This window comes from Macaca nemestrina, chromosome 12 (assembly GCF_043159975.1).
Source record: "Macaca nemestrina isolate mMacNem1 chromosome 12, mMacNem.hap1, whole genome shotgun sequence".
Classification (NCBI taxonomy): Eukaryota; Metazoa; Chordata; class Mammalia; order Primates; family Cercopithecidae; genus Macaca; species Macaca nemestrina.
In genome coordinates this window covers 42,653,509-42,659,163 of record NC_092136.1, presented here as the reverse complement: position 1 = coordinate 42,659,163, position 5,655 = coordinate 42,653,509, and the positions used below count along the sequence as shown (strand labels likewise).

The window sequence follows — 5,655 nt, the reverse complement described above, 5'->3', positions numbered from 1 at the left end:
ATCCTATTAAAGAAAAAAGTTTCCTTCAAAACAGTGGTTCCCAAAATTTAGCATGCATCAGAATCTCCTGAGGGAAGCTTGTTAAAATACAGAATGCTGGCCTCCTCCCCAGAGTTTGCTACAAGTTTGCAGGCCGTTCTGATGTTGGTGTGGGCACAACACTTTGAGAACCACTACGATCTAGTCTCTAGAATTCAAACTAATAAGCAATGCTCATATGTCTTTGCTTTTTCTAATAGTAAATAAATAGAACATTTCAGGTAGCTGCATCAAATTTTAAGCCTTTAGACTCTTGAAATGTTACCTTGGCTCACATAACTGTGAGTTCAAAAGACAGAACTAAAGGACAGTCCTGAATAATCTATGACTACATGAAAACATTTATGTACATGCCCTCTACAAAATGTATTTAGAAAACATAGTAACTATTAGGTACACGACCTTGCTCCAATTTTCCCCATTGTTCTTCCTCATAGAAAATTCAACATGAAATTATAAAGAGTACTGTACTCAGAATAAGAACTTCATCTGTCATAAATGTATACATAAATATCAGTGAGTTGTCATACTCAAGACTCAGACTCAGGAACTTCTTCATCAGGGCAGCAGTAATATTCCACAAAACATATTTGTCCATCTTCATTTCTAATCATATACTGTGATGAAAGGAAACCTCTGTTATCTGTCTGAATAGATACCTTACAAGATAGGACTAATGCCTTTGTAGAGGGTTTCAGTAAAGAAATCTTGTATCTGTTGACTTGGATTTGATTACAATGAAATGCTTCCATCAAATCAGAATCTTTGGGATAGTCAAGGTGGGAACTTCCTGCATTTCCAAAAGTAGATAACCTGAAATAAGGCTTGTCAAGAGACATTGTAATTTGTAGGACTTCGCTCATCATATCCAATTCAGAAAATGCTTCACGGAGCCCCTCTGACTGCAGAATAATTTTATTAATAACATTGGTGCTGCAGAAATCAAAATCCAAGGTGTCCTCAGGGTCCTGTGTATTGATTTTGCAGACTGTTACCACTCCTCCTTCTTCCAGAAACAGCCTCAAAGGGTAACCATAACCTTGGTAACACATCCGAAGTGCAGTTAAAGTCCCTGAGTAAAAGCATTTGCTTGCACACACTTTGCATTTTCCACTGTTACTTTGATACCATTTTTAGTTGCGAAACACGTGGCATGCTCTCAGAAATCAATAGCTTTCAAGATAGTGGAGAGATTCCTAACGTTGTCAAGGCTGGCCACAAGGCTGTCCTGATCATCCTCATCTTGGATCTGCTGGGTCAGAAGGGGCATCGTCCACTGCCCATTTGGCCCAGAGGGCAATGCTCCTGGGGCCAACAACTGCTCGGCGGATCGCGAAACACCTTTGTGGTGGGAGTCTGGACTCCCGAGAGACCTTCCCAGGAAAGTCCCTGAGGAGGAGCTAGACGGCTCCGAGAAATCGCGGAGGAAGTGGAGCCGGTGTCAAGATGTTTTTTAGACAGCCAAGCGGAGATGTCAAGTAAATAGTAGATGATTCAAAATACAGAGAAAATGTTTGACTTGGGATACACATTTCTAAGTTATTAGCACATAACATATAACACCAATGATTTAAGAAATTCATATAGTGTCAGATATCTTTCTGGGTTATTTGATGCTGTAGGATTTGTGCCTTTCAATGTCTTTGAGCTATTTAACAACTACAAATGTAATAGATAACTAATAGCAATAATTCTTGTCTAGAGATATGCAAATTAATTTTGTCAGATGGAAAGACAATTGAGTCTCTCATGCTCCAAATCAGTTTTGTATACATTTCTATATTTTGATCCTCCTATTACCAAATAGTCTTTTATCTTTTTCATAGTATTTATTCCTCTTTGAAATAATCTTGCTTATTTAATGGTTTGATGATGTATTTCCTGCTTCTTATAACTAGAAAGTGAGGTCTAGAGAGTCAGAGTCATTACTTGTGTTTAGTTCACTATTGCAAACCAAGCAGATAAAAATGCCTGATATTAAAATAAAGTCTCAATAAGCCTTTTTTAACATAATCTAATGATGGCATTTTTATTGCCTCTTGGAAAACAATCTTCAAAGAAAAAGAAGAGAACAAGAACATAGTCTAGTTGTTATGCACATGGACCCGGCTCTGCCCCTGACAATACTTGTGACTTTCTGCAAGATACTTAACATTTCTGTACCTTAGTTTTCTCATTCATACAATGAAAATAATAATTATACTCACCTCATTAGATTGTTATGAAAATTAAAAGTTGCAGTTTTTAAGTGCCTAGAAAAGTTCTTTATATCTAGTAAGTACTATATGTGTTTGTTGGATAAATAACAACAGAGTGGAAAACTCAAATTATATTTCAACGTTTTATGTATCTTTCCTTTTCAATTTCAGTTCTTCCCTACCTGACAAGTTCTTTCAATGAAGAAGTATACAGTTGGGTCAAAGTACTTAGTCAATTTCTTTTATTTTAAATTTCCTGTTTTTTTATTTTATGCTCACATCTGTCATTATTGAAAGCAATTTTGAGGTGCAGTTTTTGGAGAGAGGGGAATGCATCCTTCATTTTGTGAGATATCTGTGCTCTAAATTATTTATAATGTTTATTGACCAGCCAACATTCCTTACGTAGCTAGGACTCACATTTAATATTTTGTAGATGGAGTGTTTTACTTACTTTTTTTTTTTTTTTTTAACTGGAGAAGTTTTATTTTCAGGATTTTATTACATCTTGTCATTCTCTGAAGAGTAGTTTAAATTCTTTCTCTGCACATGACATTTTTCTAAAGAATTTTGCACTGGAGGAGCTTAGATTTTGTACTGTTGTGAACATCCTTGTCAAATCCTTTTTCATGACATTTCAGGTCTTGGAAAGCAGCGTTCAAAAACATATCAAACATTTGAGAAGATGTTGACATCCTTAAATGAGTCAAAACAACTTCCTCCTGTTTTTCCATAGTTACATTATCTCTTCTGGGTTAAAAAAAAAATAGCCTAGGGCGGGCTCTGGGCAAAAGAGTTAAGTTCAAAACCTCAGCCTTCCTTTTAAAACTCTTCAAATTTTGTGCCTTCTCTATCTTTTAAAAATCATCTCTGATTACATTTTTCATGCCACTGCTTTTTTTCTTTTTTTTTTTTTCAGTTTTATTGACTTACCAAGCTTTTTTTTTTTTTTTTTTTTTTTTTTTTTTTACAATTGTGATTTCTTTTTCTTGCCTCTAGCTTTTTTCTCAAGCTGTTTCCTCTACCTAGAATGTTCTTTTCCCCATATAAATCCAATACAAATATTTCTGAATCCCACTCAAATTTCACACTCTCCAAGACGCCTGTTGAGATACAACCAAGAATTTTATATGCCTCTCTTTCTTCTCTATATCATGTTTGTAACTCTATCAAGGTTTTACCATTTTCTTTAAACCAAAATTTCTCCATTTATTTATCTGTGATTATTTATTTAATTGAGTGCCCCTGGCCTCAATTAATTTTTTTGGTTATTCTGGACTGCAGGCCGCTGTAGAATGTGTTCCCAAGGTGAGTTTTTGATACATGCCTGCTAAACATAATCATTCTGCATTGACCATGGAATCAATCTGCGTTGAAGCTGAGTTCAGATATTGCCTATACTCCTACCATAGGTAAACTAACCTCTAGTGTTCATTATATTCATCTGTAAAATGAGAATGAAACCAACTAATTATAAAACTGTTCTGGGGATGAAATGAAATAATATTGTGAAAGTAGTGTTTAATCTGATTGCTGTAATTTATCTTCTACTTTTTTCTCAAATATTTTAACTCCTTTCTGGTGTCTTCTGGGCAGCATTTGCCATGCCGAACTTTTTCTTACTTTCATATTGAGTTTCTTCCTTTCCATTGATAAATTGCTATGTGTATTTCTTAATGTAATACATGTCTTCATTTCTAATTTAAATGTTTTATTTAAAATGTAGAAATTCAATGATACTACCAAACATATTTGCTTATTTTAATCAATATGTAACACCATTGTAATGATTAGGGGAGTTGGGTGATAGTTACACATCATGGTGATCAAAACAGCTGACCACAGGAATCTGCTGGTGATAGCTACAGATGTGCTTTTTTGCTAGTCTGGATTATAAAGAGATGGGTTGTGGTTCTAAGAGGAGACTCTTAGGAATACAAAAACATTGGTGCATTAATGCATTTTTTATTTTACTGCTTTGTTCCAAAAAGAAATGGGTAGATGAAGAAAAATCAAAGAAAATAATCAAATGTAGACCAGTCTCTTCAACTGCTTATTATGTAATTTAGTATAACATATTTGGGCAGTGAGGAGTTTGGAAATAGATTATTAAACCTTTGAAGAATTTTTAACTGTAATAACTGTTTTCTTTACTAATACCAATGATTGTTTTGATTCCATTACATGACAAGAAAAATAGACACCACACTGCCACTTTTTAGCTGTATGCTATTGGTTGGACAAGTTACTTAAACTCTCTATGCCTCAATTTAGTCCTTGTTAAAATAAGAGATAATAATTGCACCTTCCTGATAGACTTTTGTTCTGAAGAATAATGAAATAATGGAGTATTTGAAAAGTACCTGGCATAGAGTAGGTGCTGAAATGGACAGGAGATGGGGAAATACTGGGTAGAAGAGGGTGGTGGCCTGGCAAAGGACCCACCTTCAAGCCTGGAAACCTGTGGCAATAAATGGGAACAGGTATTTCTGTTTTTGCACCCAAATGTTGCTTTTTGGCCTGCCACACTCCCCTATCCTGTACTCACATAAACCCCAAGCCCCAGGTTCCATGAGCAGATAAGCAAAGGAACAGGAGAGCAAAAGAGCGGCAGAATGGTGTGGCAGAGAAGGAAGGAAGAGAAGGAGCATTCGAACGTCTAGAGGGGTTCAATTGGGGATGGTTGGAGAGGAGATTGGCCACTGGATGGCAAAACTCTAGGGGAAGATTATCTTCATACTCCGTCCTCTTTCCAGCTCCCCATCCCTCCTACTGAGAGCCACCTCCATCACCCAATAAAACCTCCACATTCACTATCCTTCAAGTCCATGTGTGAACTGATTTTTCCTGAATGTTGGACAAGAGCTCAGGATTTAGAAAGCTGTCATGCTTTCCCTCGGCCCTTGGGAAAAAGCCAAGGGTCCACTGAGCTGTTTAACACTTAAGCCATTCATGGACGGCAAAACTAAAAGAGTGCACTGTAACTCACACGCCCACTTGGGCTTCAGGAGACGGAGGCATCCACCCTTAGATGCTACCGTGGGGTCAGAGCCCCCAAAAAGCACTTGCTCTGGCTTCTGCACCTGCCCATCTGCATGCTACACCTCCTGTAAGGGAGTTGAGCTTACAAGGTGGTAGCCTAACAGAGGAGCCACAACCCTGTCACTCATCCTGTAAGGGGGTGGGTCAGGGAACTGTCCTGTTTCAGTGCTGTACAAGTTTCGCTATCATAATTATAATGATAACAACTCTCATCATACCCAAATTAAGCTAATCCCAAAATTCAAGACAGCTGAGAAAAGTTTCAGGAAAATTATGATCCTATACAAAGCCCCAGGTGAAAACATTCTTTTAGATTTAAGTGCAAGGAAAGACAGCGCTGCTTTCTCTGAAGAATGTCTATGTTTTCTTCTGTGTT

General features: G+C 36.9%; 1 pseudogene; it reads right to left on the bottom strand.

Annotated features, from left to right (window-relative positions):
• Window positions 1–515: 515 nt before the first annotated feature.
• LOC105487028 (cell cycle checkpoint protein RAD1 pseudogene) lies at window positions 516–1,309 on the bottom strand (annotated as a pseudogene).
• Between the last annotated feature and the right edge of the window lie 4,346 nt (window positions 1,310–5,655).